Source organism: Xenopus tropicalis, chromosome 2 (genome assembly GCF_000004195.4).
Source record: "Xenopus tropicalis strain Nigerian chromosome 2, UCB_Xtro_10.0, whole genome shotgun sequence".
Classification (NCBI taxonomy): domain Eukaryota; kingdom Metazoa; phylum Chordata; class Amphibia; order Anura; family Pipidae; genus Xenopus; species Xenopus tropicalis.
In genome coordinates this window covers 10,376,443-10,401,610 of record NC_030678.2, presented here as the reverse complement: position 1 = coordinate 10,401,610, position 25,168 = coordinate 10,376,443, and the positions used below count along the sequence as shown (strand labels likewise).

Genomic DNA, 25,168 nt, shown 5'->3' with positions numbered 1-25,168 from the left:
AACATATACCATGCCGGTGCACAGAAACTGTTGTTTTTACCAAGGGTAGCTACTTTTGGCTCTTCACCTCTGTCCCCAGTCTCTATGGGATCTCCTGGCCCCACCTGGCTCAGCAATCCAGCACTCCCTGCGGTGCCCCTTTGCTATTCCACCAGGCCTTTTACTGGCAGACTCTTAGCCCGAAGCGCAACAAGCCCCCTTCTAGCCTACCCCTATCCGCATGGGTCCCTATTCTGTGGATGATCCACTGGAAACATTGTTCCCTCTACTCTCCTGGTTGGGGCAATAGGCGGCCCATACTACATAACCCTAACTCAGACATCTAGTGCCTGCTTCACTTTCAGCTGCCCTGTTCTGACCTTACTCTGTATGCCGCCTTTCTTCTCCTCCAGCTGGCCTCTTCCTGTGTTCTCCCATAAAGACCCTTAATTCTGGGTGTGGTCCCCTTTTATACCTTCTGCCCCACACTGCCTCTAGTGGTCGTGGTGTGAACTACACTCATACAATTCCAATAAACATGAACCAAATTCTGCTGCCAACTATTGTCATACCCAGTAACAGCACTTTCCCCTTTCCCACATACAAATTAACACACAATTTTTCACCTTCTTACACGCATCCAAAAATTGCTGCGGGCGTCAAAAGAATTAGCCGTTTCGCTAATCACTCACTGCCACCTTGGATCCACAGCAATCTAACCATACGTTGTTGCAGCCAGACATGGCTCAGCCTTCAATTGATACACCCCCGGAGTTGCTGTTAGATCCTCAGTCAGCAATTCAATTCAGTCAGCAATTCAATTCAGTCAGCAATTCAATTCAGTCAGCAATTCAAAGTGATAAAATACAGTTGCAATGAAACTCAGATGGGAAATACCGGAGGCCGACAAAGGAATGGCCCACATTGACGCAGGAGAATTAGGAGAATTTGCAGAGAACCCTAACGACCTGGCAGACTCGTATAACAAAGGTTCACTTCAGAGATCCATGCCTTGTCATTGAACTCCTCGACTTATAATATCCCTATATGTTACAAAAGGCGGTACTTTATTCACTATATATTATAAGGAACTCCTCTGTGACTTATAATATCCCTATATGTTACAAAAGGGGGTACTTTATTCCCTATATATTATAAGGAACTCCTCTGTGACTTACAATATCCCTATATGTTACAATAGGGGGTACTTTATTCACTATATATTATAAGGAACTCCTCGGGGGCTTATAATATCCCTATATGTTAAAATAGGGGGTACTTTATTCACTATATATTATAAGGAACTCCTCGGGGGCTTATAATATCCCTATATGTTACAATAGGGGGTACTTTATTCACTATATATTATAAGGAACTCCTCGGGGGCTTATAATATCCCTATATGTTATAAAAGGGGGTACTTTATTCACTATATATTATAAGGAACTCCTCAGGGGCTTATAATATCCCTATATGTTACAATAGGGGGTACTTTATTCACTATATATTATAAGGAACTCCTCGGGGGCTTATAATATCCCTATATGTTATAAAAGGGGGTACTTTATTCACTATATATTATAAGGAACTCCTCGGGGGCTTATAATATCCCTATATGTTACAATAGGGGGTACTTTATTCACTATATATTATAAGGAACTCCTCGGGGGCTTATAATATCCCTATATGTTACAATAGGGGGCACTTTATTCACTATATATTATAAGGAACTCCTCGGGGGCTTATAATATCCCTATATGTTAAAATAGGGGGTACTTTATTCACTATATATTATAAGGAACTCCTCGGGGGCTTATAATATCCCTATATGTTACAATAGGGGGCACTTTATTCACTATATATTATAAGGAACTCCTCGGGGCTTATAATATCCCTATATGTTACAATAGGGGGTACTTTATTCACTATATATTATAAGAAACTCCTCGGGGGCTTATAATATCCCTATATGTTACAAAAGGGGGTACTTTATTCACTATATATTATAAGGAACTCCTCGGGGGCTTATACTATCCCTATATGTTACAATAGGGGGCACTTTATTCACTATATATTATAAGGAACTCCTCGGGGGCTTATAATATCCCTATATGTTACAATAGGGGGCACTTTATTCACTATATATTATAAGGAACTCCTCGGGGGCTTATAATATCCCTATATGTTACAATAGGGGGCACTTTATTCACTATATATTATAAGGAACTCCTCGGGGACTTATCATATCCCAATATTTTACAATAGGGGGTACTTTATTCACTATATAATGCACAAGAGCCATGAATGGCCTGTAGATTATATTTGTATAAATGGTTCTTAGTGATGTCATCAGTTAGAATTGGTGCTTAGTAACATAAATTCTGTCACATGACTCACTGAAACTTGTATATTATAATAAATAAAGTACCAAATATGAAAAACATAGGCAGATATCAGAATATCTCCCTTCAGCCTTGTACCTTCATATGGTCATGGAACTCCTCAGTTATATCTAACAGAAGAAGGTATTTTATTCACTATATAAATTATACATTTCTACATCAGAATGCACCATTTATAAATTAAGAGACATGCATAAGTAGAAGACATTCCACATGTTTTCCTACACTGTGATCAACTGTCTCATGTTTAAAGGGACACTAAACCCAACCATAAAGCTGTCCCACTGCGCCCCCCCCCCCCCAGTTCTCTATAGAAGTTGATGAAAAAGATAATTACACATGGAAACCAACTCACCAATAACAATTCTACTGACTGAAAACCTAATTAAAGATGCAAGAGAAGTGACCAATGAGAATGCTGATTCCCAGCACTGTGTCAGGCCCCTTGCTGGTACCTTACATATAGAGATAATGATGGCATTTTCCCGTCATTATATGGCACAGGAATCAGACATGGGGATAAAGGGACAGACTTGTTCAGTGCTGGGAAACTGTGCTTATTGCTCCCAACTCCAATTGCAGGAACAAAGGGCCTGGAACACTGGAGCCAGATTCAGCCTTTCTGTATCAGCTTCTATTGCAGATATTGCCTGATTTGTGCTGTTTTGATATTTTACTAAGATCCCTAAGCTGAGCCTCCCAACAGCAGCCCAGAGCAAACTGAGCATGTGCATGGTCTTGGTCTTACAAAAGATAGTTTAACAAAGTAACAACATGGCGGCCCCCTGTGGAAAATTTGAAAGCCTAAATCTTTACTTTAATTAGGCTTCTCAACCTCTTGGCTGGCGCAGTAAGTTCAGAATGTTTATTTTTAAGTTCAGTATAGAAAATTCTAATGATATTTTATTTTAGACATTAGTTCCCCATTAATACAAGTACTTGGGGCTGTTTCGTTATCTTCTCTCCATTCCAACTGGTCTCTCTAAATCAGTTATATCAGGATTAATATTTGAGAAATGAACCACATAACTTGCTTGAATATCAGTCCATGGAAAGGGGGCTCCAAACATGCTGCGAACAGGAAAGTGAGACCACACCCAACAGTCACTCTGGGTTCCACCTATTGCAGTCGGCTTATGTAGCTTTAAAAGTTCATTATCAGTCCACAATGCTACTGCCGAGGTGTAGAAGGTGCAGAAACCACAAAAGATGAGCATTTCTTTTAATTGAACCTACATGATGTGTCCTTCAAGAAGAGCCATGGTTGGTGAAAGTTCTTCAGTCTTAAAAAGGACCACAATATAAAGGATGTTCTCAACAGCTATAGGCGAGGTTTCATTTGTTATGTAAGATCACCAACCTGAAATGAAAAAGAATTAGTCACAATATCTGGTTCCCTGGAAAATAGACATACGCCATTTAATGCACCAACTGAAGGTTCTGAATTATTTCAAATACACTATCTGTTATGGGGAAAGTGGTGTATTTATGGTGCCCTAGGGAAATACCTTTACCGCTCACAGAAACCCCTCTTGTGCCTTTGTGCACAATTAGCGTGAATGGGAGAATGACAAAGGCAAATTCTGTATACAGCACTCATTATAATTATCCATAAGTTGGACCCCTTCAAGGGCGGCAAACATTTCAGCAAATCTCAATAAAGTTGGGAAATAACTTACATTGGGTTCTCTAAATAATTTCCCCAGTGTTGTATGTATGTATGTATGTATGTATGTATAACTTTATTTATAAAGTGCTACTTATGTACGCAGCGCTGTACAGTAGGATACATTAATACAAACAGGGGGTTAAGATAATAATAGATAAATACAAAGTATAACAATAAATACAAGGTACATTTGCAATAAGTTAAGAGTCAAAGACACAAGAGGATGGAGGTTCCTGCCCCGTAGAGCTTACAATCTATATGGGAGGGTAACTTACAGACACAAATGGGCAAATATAAGTGCTGTAGGTGACAGTGGGTGACATTACAATATAAGTGCCAGTTCCCAGATCAGGTGCTGGGCGAGTGCTCCAAAAGGGAGTCTTTAAGTTTAGTTTTAAAAAGACTGAGGGAGGATTCTCTGCGGAGGAAATCAGGGGGGGCATTCCCAATGTAAGGGGCAGCAGGGCAGAAAGGGTTAAGGCGGGAAACCGCAGTAGTAGTGGGGGGCGCAACCAAGCAATTGCTCTGTGAGGAACGAAGGAGTCGGCCAGGAACGTACGGAGACACAAGGGAAGAGATGTAGTGAGGAGCAGAGGAATGGAGGGCTTTGAAGGTTAGGAGAAGGAGTTTGTAAGATATTCTGTGTTTAATAGGAGCCACAATAAGGCCTTTAGCAGGGGAAGGGCCTGAACTCTCCTGGATGAGAGGAGGAGAATTCTGGCAGCAGTATTTAATACAGACTGTAGGGGGGAAAGATGGGAGTTAGGGAGGCCGGTTAGCAGCAGGTTACAGTAGTCAAGTCGGGATAGGATGAGAGCATGCATGAGCAGCCTAGCTGTTGCAGTAGAGAGAAAGGGATGAATTTTGGCAATATTGCGCAGGAAAAAGTGACAGGTTTTGACAGTGGAGTTAATGTGGTCAGAGAAGGAGAGACTGGAGTCAAAGATCCCCCCCAAACAACGCGCCGAATCGACTGGGTTGATGATGGTGCCATCAATAGAGATAGGAAAGAGGAGGGTAGGACCAGGCTTACGCGGAAAGATCATTAGTTCAGTTTTTGTTAGGTTCAGTTTGAGGTGGCGTTTGTTCATCCACTTAGAGATAGCCAGGAGGCAGTTAGAGATTTGACTCTCAGTTTCGACTGTTAACGAAGGGGTCGAAAAGTAAATTTGGATATCATCAGCATACAGATGGGATTTAAAACCAAATGAATGGATAAGATCAGCGTGTAAAGGGAGAACAACAATGGCCCAAGTACAGAGCCTTGGGGTACCCCCACATTAAGTACAGAGCCTTGGGGTACCCCCACATTAAGTACAGAGCCTTGGGGTACCCCCACATTAAGTACAGAGCCTTGGGGTACCCCCACATTAAGTACAGAGCCTTGGGGTGCCCCCACATTAAGTACAGAGCCTTGGGGTGCCCCCACATTAAGAGGAACTGGAGGAACTATGTTAGCATAGGAGACAGTGAATGAACGGTTAGAGATATAGGAAGAGATCCAGGATGCAGCCTGACTGCGGAGACCAATCGAATGCAGAATCTGCATCAGGAGGGAGTGGTCAACCGTATCAAACGCAGCCGATAGATCTAGGAGGATTAGTACAGAAAAGTGACCTTTGGCTTAGGCAACCTGAAGATCCTTTGTAACTCTGCACAAGGCCGTCTCAGTAGAGTGCGCAGGCCGAAAGACAGATTGCAGCGGGTCTAATAAATGATGGGCGTTAAGGAAGTTAGTGATACGGGAGAAGACAATGCGCTCTAAGATTTTGGAGGAAAGCGGTAGAAGCGAGACAGGGCGGTAGTTAGAGAGACAGGACTGGTCCAGCGTGGCCTTTTTAAGGATGGGCTTGACACAGGCCTGTTTGAAGGAAGAGGGGAAACTTCCAGAGGTCAGAGAAGAGTTGAAGATGTGAGTAAGAGGTGGAGTAAGTTCAGCAGCACTGTGTTTGAGCAGAGAGGAAGGCATGGGGTCTAGAGAGCAAGTGGTGAGGGGAACAGACAATAGAAGCCGGGAGACTTCGGAGACAGTTACGGGACCAAAAGAGCTAAGACATGCAGAGGGGGGCTGAGGAAGGAGGAGCTGGTCTGTATTGCTAGAGGGGGGAATCTGATTGCGAATGGACTCCACTTTGTTCATGAAAAAAGCAGCAAAGTCCTGGGGAGAGTGTATAAAGTGAGGTAATGGGGTCTGCGAGGGACGCAGAAGGGTATTGAATATAGAAAATAGGCGTTTCGGGTTGGATTTATTGTTGTTTATAAGAGTGTTGTAGTATTCCTGTTTAGCTTTCGACAGGGCAGAATTGAGGCAGGCCAATAGGAATTTATAATGGATAAAGTCTGCTTGCGTACAGGATTTCCTCCACATACGTTCCGCAGACCTCACACAGGAGCGTAGGAATTTGGTGTGCACATTCAGCCAGGGGCGGGGGTTTGAACCTGAGTACGCTTAGGCTGAAGGGGTGCAAATGAATCAATGGTGGAGGCTAGTATGCTGTTGTACTCCCTAACCAGGGTATCAGGGTCAGACATCTCGTCAAAGGAGGAGAGACTGGACCTGAAAGAGCGAGCTAAGGCCGGGAGATCTACATCACGTGTATTTCTAATTAATACAGCGGGGGAAGGAGCAGGTTGGGAGGGAGAGTGAGAGATGGAAAATGTAACCAGGTGATGGTCAGAGAAGGGGAAAGGGACACTGTTAAACTCAGAAAGGGACAGGTTTTTAGTAAAGACTAAGTCCAGAAAGTGGCCATCCTTATAAGTAGGAGTGTTTGTCCACTGCTGGAGCTCAAAGGAGGAGGTTAGGTGGACTAAACGTGAGGGCCAGGGTTGCGAGGGATCATCAATGTGGGAGTTGAAATCCCCAAGGACGATTGCAGGGCCGTCAGTAGAGAGGAAAAAAGGAGAGCCAGGTTTCAAAATCAGAGAGTAAGGGAGCAGGGGAGGAGGCTGACGGGGGGCCTGTAAATGACTCCCCCGTACAGAGAGAGGATGGAAGATCTGAAGGGCATGCACCTCAAATGAGTTAAAAAAAAAAGCCGGGGGAACAGGAATAGGTGCGAACCGGCAACGGGAGGAGAGGAGAATTCCAACTCCCCCACCGCGTCCATTTGCCCGGGGGGTGTGGGAGAAAGACAGACCACCATCAGACTTACATGGGTGGTGAGATACAAACATGAAAAGTAGTGATGAGCAAATCTGTCCCTGGCAAAATCTGGTGAAAATTTAGTTTTTGACGCAACTTTTTCCTCACTCGGCTAATTTTTGCTGCAGCTTCACACAAAAAAATTTGCCAACGGCATGATGTGGAATTTCACAGTGAATCCATACTTGCCTAAAAATTTTGCTCATCACTAATCAAAAGCAGCCAAAAGGCAGAAGGGAGCAAAGAAAGGCTGGTAGGGACTTTGTATTTGTCAGAAGCACCAATCAGCACTAATTAGCACTATCAGCCCATCAGTGTGTGATGTCAAAGCACCGTGAATTGGTGCCAATTTTAACAATAGGTTCTAAGTCAGCGGTTCTCAACCTGTGGGTCGGGACCCCTTTGGGGGTCGAACAACTCTTTCACAGAGGTCCCCTAAGACCATCGGAAAAAACATATTTCCGATGGTCTTAGGAATAATGTTATGGTTGGGGGTCACCACAACATGAGGAACTGTATTAAAGGGTCACGGCATTTGGAAGGTTGAGAACCACTGTTCTAAGTTTAAAGTCAATGGGCATTTTTTTCTCACTCCTAACGTGCAACTTTTCTCTCACTCCAACTACATAGTGCAAAGTCAATGGAAGTTTTTTCTCTGTAAATTTTTGGAGGTGAACTTTTGCTGCAGATTAGTGATGAACAAATTTTTTCACCAGGCATTGATTTGCAGCGAACTTCCGCATTTCGCCTTTGGCGAATTGTTTCGCAGAACTTGGGTGAAAAATCGGCGTAGGAAAATTCAGCGCGAGGAATTTCTTTTTTGGTTGCGTGTCAAATTGGGCACAGTCGCGTCAAACTGGGTGCAGTTGTGTCAAAATGAGCGCGGTTGCATAAAAAGAAAGCACGGACGACAAAAAAATAGCTACGGCGACAAAAATAGCTGCGGGCGACAAAAAAGACAAGGGCCACAAAAAAAAAATTGTGTGACAAATGCGTTTCGCAAATTTTTCGCCGTTTCGCAAATTTTCTTGCCGTTTCACGAATTTTATGGCGAAGCGAAACAGGACAGATTTGTTAATCACCACTGCAGATGCCAAAATGCAGAATTTTGGAGTGAATCCATGCCTGGTGAAAACATTCACTCATCACTATAGATATAGACAGATAGATAGATAGATAGATAGATAGATAGATAGATAGATGATAGATAGATAGATAGATAAATATATAGATGATAGATAGATAGATAGATAGATAGATAGATAGATGATAGATAGATAGATAGATAGATAGATAGATAAATAGATAGATAGATAGATAAATAGATAGATGATAGATAGATAGATAGATGATTGATAGATAGATAGATAGATAGATAGATAGATAGATAGATAGATGATAGATAAATGATAGATAGATAGATAGATAGATAATAGATAGATAGATAGATAGATAGATAGATAGATAGATAGATAGATGATAGAAAGATAGATAGATAGATAGATAGATAGATAGATATAGACAGACAGATAGCTGATAGATAGATAGATAGATAGATAGATAGATAGATAGATAGATAGATAGATGATAGATAAATAGATAGATAGATAGATAGATAGATAGATGATAGATAGATAGATAGATGATTGATAGATAGATGATAGATAGATAGATAGATGATTGATAGATAGATAGATGATAGATAAATAGATAAATGATAGATAGATAGATAGATAGATAGATCGATAGATAGATAGATGATAGATAGATAGGTAGATAGATAGATAGATAGATGATTGATAGATAGATAGATGATAGATAAATAGATAGATGATAGATAGATAGATAGATAGATGATAGATAGATATATATATAGATGATAGATAGATAGATAGATAGATAGATAGATAGATAGATAGATGATAGATAGATAGATAGATAGATGATAGATAGATAGATAGATAGATAGATAGATAGATAGATGATAGATAGATAGATGATAGATAGATAGATAGATAGATAGATAGATAGATAGATAGATAGGAGCTTTGGTTCTTGTCCTTTGTTGTTAAAGGGGATCTAACCCCTGCTTCACTGTTCTGCTCAGCCACCTGTTCGCTCTGCACAAAAAAAGTGTTCCCCAAATTTCCACCACCAGTGACTGCATTAATATGCATAATAATCCTCCAGTGAGAATCTTACCTGGTTTGTGAATTTCTGACTCTGTTTTCTTTGTTCCTGCAACTGGAATTGGAGGCAATAAGCACAGTTTCCCAGCACTGAACAAGTCTGTCCCTTTATCCCCATGTCTGATTCCTGTGCCATATAATGAACCCAGAATGCAGTAACAATCCCTGTATGCAGTATAACAGTAGGGATGAATGAAAGTGCCCTGTTTCACTTCAAATTTATGAAACTTTGGAAAAATTGTGAATTTTACCGTTAGAGGCAATAGGTGTTTTTTGCTGCATTTTTTTCTTTCCTCAAATGGGCCGTTAATGTCTAGGGTTTATTGAGCCAAATGCAATGGAGTCAAGGGGCCTTTCTTTTTCATGTCAATGGGCTTATTCAATATATATCAAATTTTTAGTTTGTGCATTTAAGAGTTTACTCTAATTCGAACAAACAATTTTACAATTTTTAAAAAAAAAACCTAACATTTTTGCTTTTTTATTAAAAAATCCAAATATGAAAAAAAAACAAAAGCTCAAATACCTCAAATTTGTAAGTTAACAAACACGAAAAAAAAGCAAAGAAAACTTAAAAAATGGCTTGTCAACTCCTATTGACTTCTATTACATGCCAAGGTTTTACTTCTGAGTTTTCTGATTTTTTTGCACTTAACAAATATCAATCATTTGAGTTTTTGAACCATAATTCGAATCTTGGGAGTTTTAGTGCAAAAAAATGTATTGAAGCAAAAGCGTTTTTTTTGCAATTTTTTTATTCTAGGTTTTGAGAAGGTTTTGAGAAGTTTAGAGGTTTCAGAATTCACATTTTTAGAATCTGTGAAACCAAAAAAAGAAAAAGCAGGCCAAAAAAATTTGATCCTCCCCACTTTTGTATCAAATACAAATATTTGTCAATGTCTATAAAAACTAGGGTCAGCGGGACTGGGTTATAGTTGGGTTTCGAACCCGTTAAGATCAAAAACAAGCATCATTTAGGTCAGGGATCCCAAACCTTTTTTTTACACGTGAGCCACACTCAAATGTAAAAAGAGTTGGAGAGCGACACAAGCATGAAAAATGTTCCCGGGAGCCAAATAAGGGCTAAGATTGGCTATTAGGGGCCTCTATGCACCGTATCAGTAGTGATGAGCGAATCTGTTCCGTTTCGCGTAGCCGAAAAATTCGCGAATCTTTAAAAAGATCCGCGAAACGGCGAAAAATTCGCGAAACGGCGAAAATGTCGTGCGACAAAAAAAATTTGTCGCCCGCGGCTATTGTTTCGTCGCCCGCGGCTATTGTTTCGTCGCACGGCTATTGTTTCGACGCACGCGGCTATTGTTTTGTCGCACGGCTATTGTTTCGTCGCACGGCTATTGTTTCGTCGCACGGCTATTGTTTCGTCGCACGCGGCTATTGTTTTGTCGCACGCGGCTATTGTTTCATCGCATGGCTATTGTTTCGTCGCCCGCGGCTATTGTTTTGTCGCGCGGCTATTGTTTCGTCGCACGCGGCTATTATTTTGTCGCGCGGCTATTGTTTCGTCGCACGCGGCTATTGTTTCGTCGCACGGCTATTCTTTTGACGCCCGCGACAATTCTTTTTTTGACGCCGGCGACAATTTTTGGACGTGCGGCGAATTTTTCCGCGGCGAATTTTTTCATCCGTTTCGTGAAACAATCCGCCAATGGCGAAACGCGGAAATTCGCCGCGAATCCATGCCTGGCGAAACATTTCGCCCATCACTACGTATCAGCTTACAGGGGGCTTTATTTGGTAGGAAATCTTGTTTTTATTCAACCAAAACTTGCCCCCAAGTCAGGAATTCAAAAATAACTCCCTGGTTTGGGGGCCCTGAGATCAACATCCAAGGGGTTGGGGAGCAACATGTTACCCCCGAGCCACTGGTTGGGGAACACCGATTTAGAAAGAACAACACCTGTGAGGGATAGGCTTACTATATTTTATATATTCAATGATCACTGGGCAGTTTCAGTCCAATGAAACTTGGTTTATCTCAATAGAAGCCTATGGGGAATTTAGGTATTGAATAGGTGATGCTTTTTCTCATTCATCTGAATCTGGCCCAATGGGTTTTCACATTCTATAGTTCTTATCTGTAGAGATGTAGCGAACCTCAAAAAAAATGTTCGCGAACACGTTCGCGAACTTACGCCAAAAAGCGCGAATATTCGCGAACTTTGTGAACCCCATAGACTTCAATGGGAAGGTGAACTTTAAAACCTAGAAAAGCCATTTCTGCCCAGAAAACTGATTTTAAAGTTGTTTAAAGGGTGCCACGACCTGGACAGTGGCATGCAGGAGGGGGATCAAGGGCAAAAACTTCTCTGAAAAATACTTTGTTAACACAGCATTGCGCAAAAACGCAAGCTATTCTAGCGGAAATATGTGGCGTTTTTTGCTATTTCGCACTATTAGCACCATGGAAACGGGATTTGCTTACACCAGTACTAGGCTGAAAAACGTCATGTGTGGCTTGTGCGGCGTTTTTAGGCCGAGAAAAAATGCAGAGAAAAAATGCAGCGGAAAAAAAACGCGGCAAACCCAAATTGCGAACATACGCGAAAAGTTTGCAAACTTCCGAACTTGCGAACACCCGATGTTCGCGCGAATTAGTTCGCCGGCGAACAGTTCGCTACATCTCTACTTATCTGTGCGTCTTCACTTTAAGCATGAAAATGTACTAACCAACAGTATTAAATCCTACTATATATGTATGTATTTAATGAATTGCAAAACCAACTCTGCCCCTATATCAGTGCTTTTAGATGACGGACAAAAAACACAAGATGAAAACTACAGTCTCTCTTACCTATCTGCCAGATCATCACTGCAAAAATGATTAAAAACACAAGGCATCCTGCCATGCAGCCAGCATTCTTCATTCCTTTAAAACAAAGTAAGAGTTTGTTAATGAGAAATAAATGATACAGAAAGCCTCTGGCTAGTGTTTAACAGATTCATCAAAGTACGAGTTCGAATTCCAAAATTCAGATTAGATACAATAATTTCCAATTATCGCAAATATCACGAAAACGAAAGTCTCCCATAGGGCTCAATGGCACTCTGCAGCTCCAACCTGGCCCAAGGAAAGTCTCCCATAGGGCTCAATGGCACTCTGCAGCTCCAACCCGGCCCAAGGAAAGTCTCCCATAGGGCTCAATGGCACTCTGCAGCTCCAACCCGGCCCAAGGAAAGTCTCCCATAGGGCTCAATGGCACTCTGCAGCTCCAACCCGGCCCAAGGAAAGTCTCCCATAGGGCTCAATGGCACTCTGCAGCTCCAACCTGGCCCAAGGAAAGTCTCCCATAGGGCTCAATGGCACTCTGCAGCTCCAACCCGGCCCAAGGAAAGTCTCCCATAGGGCTCAATGGCACTCTGCAGCTCCAACCCGGCCCAAGGAAAGTCTCCCATAGGGCTCAATGGCACTCTGCAGCTCCAACCTGGCCCAAGGAAAGTCTCCCATAGGGCTCAATGGCACTCTGCAGCTCCAACCTGGCCCAAGGAAAGTCTCCCATAGGGCTCAATGGCACTCTGCAGCTCCAACCCGGCCCAAGGAAAGCCTCCCATAGGGCTCAATGGCACTCTGCAGCTCCAACCCGGCCCAAGGAAAGCCTCCCATAGGGCTCAATGGCACTCTGCAGCTCCAACCTGGCCCAAGGAAAGTCTCCCATAAGGCTCAATGGCACTCTGCAGCTCCAACCTGGCCCAAGGAAAGTCTCCCATAGGGCTCAATGGCACTCTGCAGCTCCAACCCGGCCCAAGGAAAGTCTCCCATAGGGCTCAATGGCACTCTGCAGCTCCAACCCGGCCCAAGGAAAGTCTCCCATAGGGCTCAATGGCACTCTGCAGCTCCAACCCGGCCCAAGGAAAGTCTCCCATAGGGCTCAATGGCACTCTGCAGCTCCAACCCGGCCCAAGGAAAGCCTCCCATAGGGCTCAATGGCACTCTGCAGCTCCAACCTGGCCCAAGGAAAGTCTCCCATAAGGCTCAATGGCACTCTACAGCTCCAACCTGGCCCAAGGAAAGTCTCCCATAGGGCTCAATGGCACTCTGCAGCTCCAACCCGGCCCAAGGAAAGTCTCCCATAGGGCTCAATGGCACTCTGCAGCTCCAACCCGGCCCAAGGAAAGCCTCCCATAGGGCTCAATGGCACTCTGCAGCTCCAACCCGGCCCAAGGAAAGTCTCCCATAGGGCTCAATGGCACTCTGCAGCTCCAACCCGGCCCAAGGAAAGTCTCCCATAGGGCTCAATGGCACTCTGCAGCTCCAACCAGGCCCAAGGAAAGCCTCCCATAGGGCTCAATGGCACTCTGCAGCTCCAACCTGGCCCAAGGAACGTCTCCCATAGGGCTCAATGGCACTCTGCAGTTCCAACTTGGCCCAAGGAAAGTCTCCCATAGGGCTCAATGGCACTCTGCAGTTCCAACCCGGCCCAAGGAAAGTCTCCCATAGGGCTCAATGGCACTCTGCAGTTCCAACCCGGCCCAAGGAAAGTCTCCCATAGGGCTCAATGGCACTCTGCAGCTCCAACCCGGCCCAAGGAAAGTCTCCCATAGGGCTCAATGGCACTCTGCAGCTCCAACCCGGCCCAAGGAAAGTCTCCCATAGGGCTCAATGGCACTCTGCAGCACCAACCTGGCCAAAGGAAAGTCTCCCATAGGACTCAATGGCACTCTGCAGCTCCAACCCGGCCCAAGGAAAGCCTCCCATAGGGCTCAATGGCACTCTGCAGCTCCAACCTGGCCCAAGGTACGTCTCCCATAGGGCTCAATGGCACTCTGCAGCTCCAACTTGGCCCAAGGAAAGTCTCCCATAGGGCTCAATGGCACTCTGCAGCTCCAACCCGGCCCAAGGAAAGTCTCCCATAGGGCTCAATGGCACTCTGCAACTCCAACCCGGCCCAAGGAAAGTCTCCCATAGGGCTCAATGGCACTCTGCAGCTCCAACCTGGCCCAAGGAAAGTCTCCCATAAGGCTCAATGGCACTCTACAGCTCCAACCTGGCCCAAGGAAAGTCTCCCATAGGGCTCAATGGCACTCTGCAGCTCCAACCCGGCCCAAGGAAAGTCTCCCATAGGGCTCAATGGCACTCTGCAGCTCCAACCCGGCCCAAGGAAAGTCTCCCATAGGGCTCAATGGCACTCTGCAGCACCAACCCGGCCAAAGGAAAGTCATGATAATGAAGCTTGAATGAATCTGAAACTTTCGTACTCGACGTGACAAATACGATCTACATGAATTCATCAAGTTGGATTTTTAGCCCTTTATTTGCATAGTAAATCTCATAAAAGTTGTGGCATTTTTTCACTGCGACTTTTAGCACTAAAAATCGGATTCAAGAAAAAAAGTAAACTCGATGGTTAGTAAATGGGTCTTGATCTTATCATTTATCTAAAATATCACCATTAAAATACAGTAGCTTTCTAGTCTGGCAAGGCATTGGCTGTACGTGCCATTCATGCAAAACCGGAGCCTGGCATTCTAGTAAAGCATATGCACCAAACTGACTTTTTTCAAATGTTGGTATTTTGTACCAGATGTAGTTGCAAAGTAAATACAGTCTGGGAAACTGGTAATGCCTAGTCACCTTACTGTATGCAGTGTTGAACTAGGGACCCTTGGGCCCACTGAAGTTACTGACCACAAGGGCTCTCATCATAATAAGTGATGTCCCATTTCGCTTCACCGGAAAAAAAAAGATTTCAAAAGATTTGCGAAACAACGAAAATGACGCGCGGAAAAAAAAAATTGTGCCCGTGACTCTCGCGACTATTCTTGCAACAATTTTTGGACGCGCGACTATTCTTTTGATGCGTGATTATTCTTGCAACAATTTTTGGACTCACAGTGAATTTTTCTGCTGCGAATTTCTTCATCCATTTCGTGAAACAATCAGCCAACACCAACAGCAAAATGTGGAAATTCGCCCATCACTACCCATAATATCTACCCCACCCCTACACGTGCAAACCTGCTGAAAACATACACCAGGGCAGAGGCCCATCAATTTTTTCCCTGGTATCCCAGTGGCCCATACATGGCCATACATGGCTCTTGATATGGTTCATCCAAGACAACCTGCCTTCAAAAACCGAAGATTAGGTAAATGTTAATCAACAGGTTGATGATCCCAAAGTATCACCAGAATGGAGCAAGACCAACAGAAAGAAAGTCCCAGAATCCCAGTCAAAGCTTTTCCTATCCAACTGTGGAGCTTTTTGACAAATAAGGTGCAGTAGTGTCATTTGATTAGGGTCAGTGTTTCACTTTGTTCTCCTCTTTACTACTGGAGTAACTATTTGAATGACTAGTTTCTCAAGACCTTTTTAAAGCTTAAATTCAGCCAACCCTGATTGCTGTGTCATAGCCCCACCCCCTAATGATACCCACCCCATGAGTACACTTGTCTGCCCCCCACATGATGTCACTGTCCTGCCCCCTGCCTGGAGAGAAAGGTGGCAACCCTAAGGAGCACAGTACAGCAATTCCCTTGGTGGAATAGTAAATGACCCCTAAGGTTTATCACTTGAAATCCTGGACATGAATTAGATTCATTTTCTCATTGAACTGCATCAGAGATAATATCACTTTAGCCCCTATGTACAGATGCCTTGCACCAAAACTTATACATTACAGACATTTCAGTTGTTCCTGAGAAATCCTTTGCTTTGATTATTTTATGAACAAAAGCCCCATCACTTACTTGAAGACCTTGATGATGATTGGCGTACTGCTGGAGGTTCTGCTTCATGATTGGCCCTAGGTGCATAGTATATCGGTTGGGGTGCAGGCTCGCCTGGAACAATAACAAACCACAAGCTCTGTAATAATTAAGGGAGTATGGACTTACTTAAGGAAAATAAAAGCCATTTTGGCCATATTAGTGCAATCTAGAATGCTATATTTCTTCTGCAGAAAGCTTTACCATACCCAAGTAAACAGTCTTAGAAGATCCCTCTGTTTGTTTAAGATAGCAGCTGCCATTTTAGCTTGGTCTCCGTAGCTTCTGTGCTGTAGCTCTAGAGGCTGGTAGCTCACATTAAACAGAGTTGGGAGGGGGAGCAAATTCTGATGGGAGGGGGAGAGAGGCACAAACTGAGTAGACTCGTGCCCTGCCGTGAAGAATTTTTCTGAGAACAGGAAGTCACTTAAGAACATGTGTACACAAAAGACAGAAAGAAATCCTGTGTTTCTTTGGATACATAGACCTTTTCTGATAAAGCTTACTTAGGTCTTACCTTTCCTTCTCCATTAACCATATTTTGCATGCCACACAATATTTAGCACACTAACAGGCTACAGAAGGCTACAGCCTTGTACCACACAAGTTTTCATCTTTTAGCCAAAATGTAGCACATAAACCTCTTGCTCTATAGAACCCAGAAGTATATCTGGTATATCTAGTTGTTACATATTACTGGAAAGAATCTTTACTATGTCACTTTTAAAGTGCCTTCTCTAGAGAAGCAAATCCAACTTAGATCTAATTTCCTCATAACGTATTTGTTCCGTTGTATTATGAGTTGACTCCACCCTTTGCAATCCAATATAGTGTTTAGCAAAGGGATGGGTCTTCCTCTTTGGCTGCATCTGCTGACCCAGGTGGAAGTTCCACTGAGCCTGATTCCACAGGTCCCCAGTAAAGCATTTATCCTTAGAGTCTTCATCTACACTAGAGAAGTCGGGGACAGGGACCCTGTGAACGAGGACCAGTTAAATAGTAAGTTGTGTCAAGCACTTTCTAGGAAAGTGAGATAGAGAGGGAAGGAAGCAGGAGCAGTTTTGGCTCCACCAAGGAAAGTAGCTGGAAGTACCCTTCCATACAGGCACTGTTGCCTTAGCGTAGGGCCACGGTTTACACATAGGAGGCAGCCAGTATTTGACCCCTGATCCATAGTTGCTGTGGGACCATGAGGGCTGAGGAGTGTGGTATCCAACCTGACTGTTCCAAAGGGTGGACAACTGACCAGGTGGCATTGACCCTGCCCAGACTCAAGAGGAGTTGGGAGGAACAGGTGTGCATCCTCTCTGGGCTGTCCTATTACTATCATATTACAGCTGTATGTGAGTATATTGCACTAATCCTGCATATTGATTGTCTATGAAATAAATGGGTTCTATCGTTAAACTGCAAGAACCTTCTGGCGCCCATTTATTACTTTGCATTGCACGCAGATACAGTGAGGTGTCGTTGCACAACACCATAGCTCCGTTTTGGTCCCTTCTACTTTGCAAAGGCCCATCCTGAAGGACTGAGTCACAGGTACCCCATGCTCTAAACCGTTCCTAGTCATGCTGTTGGCTTGGTTACAGCAAAGAAGGGGTTACATACTTTATTGGCTTGAGCAGATCTTTACTGACACTGCCTGAAGTCAGACTTTTGAGTTTTAAAAGTCATAATTCAACAGTATTTTTTTTTTGCTGGCCCCAGTGCTCTTCCCTACACAGATGCCTTGCACCAAAACTTATACATTACAAACATTTCAATTGTTCCTGAGAAATCCTGTGTTTTGCTTTGATACGGCTTTTATCCAAAAAAATAATCACTTACTTGAAGTCCTCGATGATGATCGGCTTACTGCTGGAGTTGCTGCTGCACTATTTGCCCTAGGTGCATAGAGACTGTATGGTGGTGGACTTGCAGGCCAGCCTGGAACAATAATAACAAATTCAACCACAAGCTCTGTAACAGTAAGAAATCCAAGTCTGGCTTGGGACTCCTCCAGTTACATGGGAGTAGGATACCGGTCTGTAGTTGTGAATCTGATCAGCTATTGTCCTGGCTTCAGCTTCAAACCCAGTGGGTGAGCTGTAGCCTATAGCATAAACCCATGTAAATGGGATTTTTTAAGAGTCTGGAATTCATTCCCAGAATTCCTTTTGTTTGCTTTTGTCTGTGTGAGGCAGTCTCCTCAACCTTTTTTATTTGTTTATGGGAGTAGGAGAAACAATAGGTTAGCTGAAAGCAGTTCTAATGTGTAGCGCTGGCTGAAAGCTCAGACTCAGTCACACTTTACTGCTGCGCTGCAAGTTGGAGTGATATCTAGAGATGTAGCGAACTGTTCGCCGGCGAACTAATTCGCGCGAACATCGGGTGTTCGCGTTCGCGAAAATTCGCGGACTTTTGCCGATGTTCGCCACTTTGGGTTCGCCGCGTTTTTCTTTGGCGCCGCGTTTTTTCGCCTTGGTTTTCCCGCCGCGTTTTATCGCCTATGCATATACATAGGAATAGCTTGCGGTTTTTTTTTTTGGCGTTATTTTTTTGCTTTTTTTTGCGTTATTTTTTTGCGTTTTTTTTTTTTGCTCTTTTTTTTGGCGGTTTTTTTACAAGTATTTTTCTGAGAAGTTTTTGCCCTTGATCCCCCTCCTGCATGCCACTGTCCAGGTCGTGGCACCCTTTAAACAACTTTAAAATCATTTTTCTGGCCAGAAATGGCTTTTCTAGGTTTTAAAGTTCGCCTTCCCATTGAAGTCTATGGGGTTCGCAAAGTTCGCGAATATTCGCGAGTTTTGGCGAAAGTCCGCGAACGGGTTTGCGAACATTTTTGCGCGGGTTCGCTACATCCCTAGTGATATCCCCCCCCCTCACCCCCAGCAGCCGATCAGCAGAACAATGGGAAGGGAGCAAGATAGCAGCTCCCAGTAGGTATCAGAATAGCACTCAATAGTAAGAAATCCAAGTCCGGCTTGGGACTCCTCCAGTTACATGGGAGTAGGAGAAACAATAGGTTAGCTGAAAGCAGTTCTAATGTGTAGCGCTGGCTGAAAGCTCAGACTCAGGCACACTTTACTGCTGCGCTGCAAGTTGGAGTGATATCCCCCCCCCACCCCCAGCAGCCGATCAGCAGAACAATGGGAAGGGAGCAAGATAGCAGCTCCCAGTAGGTATCAGAATAGCACTCAATAGTAAGAAATCCAAGTCCGGCTTGGGACTCCTCCAGTTACATGGGAGTAGGAGAAACAATAGGTTAGCTGAAAGCAGTTCTAATGTGTAGCGCTGGCTGAAAGCTCAGACTCAGGCACACTTTACTGCTGCGCTGCAAGTTGGAGTGATATCCCCCCCCCTCCCCCCAGCAGCCGATCAGCAGAACAATGGGAAGGGAGCAAGATAGCAGCTCCCAGTAGGTATCAGAATAGCACTCAATAGTAAGAAATAGTGATGAGCGAATCTGTTCCGTTTCGCTTCGCCGAAAAATTCGCGAATCTTTCAAAAGATCCGCGAAATGGCGAAAAATTCGCGAAACAGCGAAAATGTCGTGCGACAAAAAAAATTGTCGCGCGTGGCTATTGTTTCGTCGCACGCGGCTATTATTTTGTTGCGCGGCTATTGGTTCGGCGCCCACGGCTATTGTTTTGTCGCACGGCTATTGTTTCGTCGCACGCAGCTATTATTTTGTCGCCCGCAACTATTCTTTTTTCGCCGCGAATCCATGCCTAGTGAAACTTTTCGCCCATGACTAGTAAGAAATCCAAGTCCGGCTTGGGACTCCTCCAGTTACATGGGAGTAGGAGAAACAATAGGTTAGCTGAAAGCAGTTCTAATGTGTAGCGCTGGCTGAAAGCTCAGACTCAGGCACACTTTACTGCTGCGCTGCAAGTTGGAGTGATATCCCCCCCCCTCACCCCCAGCAGACGATCAGCAGAACAATGGGAAGGGAGCAAGATAGCAGCTCCCAGTAGGTATCAGAATAGCACTCAATAGTAAGAAATCCAAGTCCGGCTTGGGACTCCTCCAGTTACATGGGAGTAGGAGAAACAATAGGTTAGCTGAAAGCAGTTCTAATGTGTAGCGCTGGCTGAAAGCTCAGACTCAGGCACAATGCACTGAGATGGCGCCTACACACCAATATTACAGCTACAAATACATTTGTTGGTTCAAGAATAAAATATTAAATGGCAGAGGAAATTATTTGCTGTGTAACAGTGTCATTTAGAAATAAACAGTACCCCATACAGATCACAACAAAATCCCTTTAAATCACTCCTTGAAAAATCCTATACTTTGCTATGATAAGGCTTTTATTCATATAAGAATCACGTACTTGAAGGACTCGCTGATGACTGGCTTTGTGCTGGAGGAGCTGCTACACGATTGACACAAAGGCTGTATGGTGGGGGTGCAGGATGGCCTGGAATGATAACAAACTCAACCACAAGCTCTACAAAACACTTAACCACAAATTATATAATGTATATTGTTGCTGCGAAATATGTTGGCGCTTTATAAATAAATGTTAATAATAATAATAATGTATATTGTTGCTAAATTCTAAATGCAGCACAATATTTAGCGCACCAATGGGCTGCAGAAGACTTACATATAAAGAGGGCCTTGTTGTACCACTCAAGTTGTCATTTTTTTAGCCAAAATGTGGTACATAAACCTAATTTTGTAGAATTTGGCACTCTTTATGGTGTTCATTTTCTTAATATTTTCCATTGTATAGGTATGGGACCTGTTATCCAGAATGCTCGGGACCTGGGGTTTTCCGGATAAGGGATCTTTCCCTAATTTGGATCTCCTGCCTTAAGTCTACTAAAAAAATCATTTAAAACATTAAATAAACCCAATAGCATTGTTCTGCCCCAATAAGGGGTAATTATATCTTAGTTGGGATCAAGTACAGGTACTGTTTTATTATTACAGAGAAAAGGGAATCATTTAACCATGAAATAAACCCAATAGGGCTGTTCTGCCCCCAATAAGGGGTAATTATATCTTAGTTGGGATCAAGTACAGGTACTGTTTTATTATTACAGAGAAAAGGGAATCATTTAACCATGAAATAAACCCAATAGGGCTGTTCTGCCCCCAATAAGGGGTAATTATATCTTAGTTGGGATCAAGTACAGGTACTGTTTTATTATTACAGAGAAAAGGGAATCATTTAACCATTAAATAAACCCAATAGGGCTGTTCTGCCCCAATAAGGGGTAATTATATCTTAGTTGGGATCAAGTACAGGTACTGTTTTATTATTACAGAGAAAAGGGAATCATTTAACCATGAAATAAACCCAATAGGGCTGTTCTGCCCCCAATAAGGGGTAATTATATCTTAGTTGGGATCAAGTACAGGTACTGTTTTATTATTACAGAGAAAAGGGAATCATTTAACCATTAAATAAACCCAATAGGGCTGTTCTGCCCCCAATAAGGGGTAATTATATCTTAGTTGGGATCAAGTACAGGTACTGTTTTATTATTACAGAGAAAAGGGAATCATTTAACCATTAAATAAACCCAATAGGGCTGTTCTGCCCCCAATAAGGGGTAATTATATCTTAGTTGGGATCAAGTACAGGTACTGTTTTATTATTACAGAAAAAAGGTTTTGTTAGTATAGAACTTTTATCCATAAAAATCACTTACTTTCAGTATTTGGAGCTCGAGGTAGTTCTATGAATGCGACTGTAGGCTCTGGGGGGCTGTATGGTGGTGGTGCTGGTTGAATTGGAATGATATAAGGAAAACATATTTAACTGCAGGCTTTATGAAGCATAACTGATCATTGTCTTAATGTGAAACCACAAATTATGTGTAAAGATAGGTTCCAAATCAAGGTGAAACAATCTCAGGATCAAACGTTATTAGATGATTCTAATAGAAGCCATTACTGCTGAACACACTCTCTGCAGGTACCAACAAGTCTCAGTTAGCTAACATGTACCCAGGTCTAAAAGGAGGGAGACCTCTAGTGGCTAAATCTAATACATATTGCTACATTATGTAATGCACATTGTTGCAAAAAGCATTAAAGAATAAGTAAACCTTTTTTTTAATCTAATACAATTACTCTGTACAGCCCCCAGAATAACATACTTTTCTCCCTGCATTTAGATTTATTTTGTTTCTCTATTACATCCAGTTCAACTACAGCTCTTTTACTGACTTCCTTGTCTAAGCTCCACCCTCTATTTTGCTTTCTGAGCACTCCTCTCTCTTATTATGATGACCTCAAAGAGGTGCCTACTGCACGTGCCTCATTGATTTAAATTGGAGCAGAGGCAGTGAGCGTGCCCAGTAGGAACCTCTTTGAGGTCTTTATAGTCAGAGAGAGGAGTGCTCAGTAGAGATGTAGCGAACTGTTCACCGGCGAACTAATTCGCGCGAACATCGAGTGTTCGCAAGTCCGCAAATTCGTGAACTTTTGGCAATGTTCGCCATTTTGGGTTTGCCGCGTTTTTTTTTGCGCCTCGTTTTTTTGCCTCGGTTTTTTCCGCCGCGTTTTTTCGCTTCGGTTTTTCACCTTTGCGTATACATAGGAATAGCTTAAGGGGTTTTTTTGGCGTTATTTTTTGGCGTTTTTTTTTCAAAGTATTTTTCAGAGAAGTTTTTGCCCTTGATCCCCCTCCTGCATGTCACTGTCCAGGTCGTGGCACCCTTTAAACAACTTTAAAATCAGTTTTCTGGCCAGAAATGGCTTTTCTAGGTTTTAAAGTTCGCCTTCCCATTGAAGTCTATGGGGTTCGCAAAGTTCGTGAATATTCGAGAGTTTTGCCGAAAGTCCGCGAACGGGTTCGCGAACATTTTTGGCGAAGTTCGCTACATCCCTAGTGCTCAGAAAGCAAAAGGAGGTGGGGCTTTATGCCAGACAAGGAAGTTAGTAAAAGAGATGCAGTTCAGCTGCTTGTAATAGAGAAACAAAATAAATCTGCATGCAGGGAGAAAGGTATGTATTTTTGTTCAATATTATACTGCCCCACAGGTCAATTACAGTTCTTTTTCATTTAAAAATGTAGTATTGTTGGTTTATATTCTTTCAATGTAACACAAAGGGGCACATTTACTAAGCCACGCACGGGCCGAATGCGTCCGATTGTGTTTTTTTCGTAATGATCGGTATTTTGCGACTTTTTCGTATTTTTTGCGATTTTTTCGGCGTCTTTACGACTTTTTCGTTACCAATACGATTTGTGCGAAAAAACGCGAGTTTTTCGTAGCCATTCCGAAAGTTGCGCGAAATCTGGCGATTTTTCGTAGCGTTAAAACTTGCGCAAAAAGTTGCGCTTTTTTCGTAGCGTTAAAACTTGCGCGGAACGTCGCACCTTTTAAGTTTTAACGCTACGAAAAAGGCGCAACTTTTTGCGCAAGTTTTAACGCTACGAAAAAATCGGCAGATTTTGCGCAACTTTCGGAATGGCTACGAAAAACTCTCGTTTTTTCGCACAAATCGTATAGGTAACGAAAAAGTCGTAAAGACGCCGAAAAATCGCAAAAAATACGAAAAAGTCGCAAAATGTTCGTTTTCAAATCGGAATTTTTCCAATTCGGTTCAGATTCGTGTCTTAGTAAATGTGCCCCAAAGTATTTATTGTACTATATAAAATAGTATAGACTGAACACTACTTCCTGTTACAGTTAGAGCTGCGTCACTTCCTGTCAGCTGATCTCTGAGGGAACACACAGCCCATCACTAAATGGCGGCTCAAGGGAAAGGATGTAAAAGGGCAATATTTACTGATATATATATTCCAGTTTGGGGAGATTCTTTAATAGGCCACTTAATATGATATAATAATAACATATTCATTCTGGGGGTATAGTTTCCCATTAACTTATATATGAATTCCTAAGCTTTCATTACCAAAACACACTTACATGGCCTTCTAATTGCAGAGGTTGGTTTCGACTGTTGTGGCTACATTAAAACAAGAGTTAAAAAAAAATATAGTGTTACTACAATATCAAATCAAGGAGTTTTACTGCCCTAACATAATAAGGCTTTTGGGTAATGTGGGAAAATGTTTGACCTAGTGCGATAACCAGGGATCTCCAACCTTTTTAACTCGTGAGTAGTGATGAGTGAATCTGTCCCGTTTCGCTTTGGCAGAAAATTCATGAAATTGCTAAAAAAATTGTGAAACATTGAAAAATTTGTGAAATGCAGCTACCACGTGACTTTTTAAATGTGTGCGACATTGTTCCCACGACTGTGATTTTTTTTATGCAACCACATCTGCTCCTTTTTTTATGGGTTACGCCTTTTGTTGACGCGACTGCCTTTTTTGATGTGTCTACGCCTTTTTATATGACCACCATTTTTGACGCATCCGTGCCTTTTTTGACGTGATCAATAGTAATGAGCGAATTTTTTTACCAGGCATGGAATGGCAGCAAATTTCCACATTTCGCCATTGGCAAATTATCCCGCAAAAAACACTCAGATGTAAAAAAGTGTCGGTGAGCCACACATGCCTGAAAAAAGTTCTTTGGGGGCCAAATAAGGGCTGTGATTGGCTATTTGTTTCCCCATGTGACTGCGGGAGGCTCTGCTTGGAGTAAAACTGTCTCTGGGCTTCCAATACTTGCCCCCAAGCCAGAAATGTAAAAATGGCACCTGGGGCCACTTTGGGGCCACTGGGAGCAACATCCAAGGGGTTGGGGAGCAACATGTTACCCCGAGCCACTGGTTGGGGATCCCTGAAGATAATAAAATCAATAAAGTTTCCATATGAAAATACACAAACTTAGGGCTGATTCACTAAATCTTTATTGCATGCTTTTTTGAGTTAAAATTGACGCAAAAATTAACACGCGATTCACTACAGTATTACCGCGTGCGTTAAGTCGCAAATCGCATTCGGTAATTTTAACGCATGTGTTAATTTGCGCGCTGAAATTATACTAACGCATGATTCACAAACACTTAGGGGCTAATTTACTAACCCACGAATCCGACCCGAATTGGAAAAGTTCCGACTTGAAAACGAACATTTTGCGACTTTTTCGTATGTTTTGCGATTTTTTCGGCGTCTTTACGAATTTTTCGTTACCAATA

At 42.9% G+C, this 25,168-nt stretch overlaps 1 long non-coding RNA gene across 1 annotated transcript; it reads right to left on the bottom strand.

Annotated features, from left to right (window-relative positions):
* Positions 1 to 3,278: 3,278 nt before the first annotated feature.
* LOC116408749 lies at positions 3,279 to 22,027 on the bottom strand. Its single transcript, XR_004221200.1, has 7 exons — positions 21,760 to 22,027; positions 20,430 to 20,516; positions 17,939 to 18,037; positions 16,091 to 16,183; positions 12,197 to 12,271; positions 9,398 to 9,439; positions 3,279 to 3,741 (listed from the first exon to the last, which is right to left on the bottom strand). It is a non-coding gene; the product is annotated as an uncharacterized LOC116408749 (long non-coding RNA).
* Between the last annotated feature and the right edge of the window lie 3,141 nt (positions 22,028 to 25,168).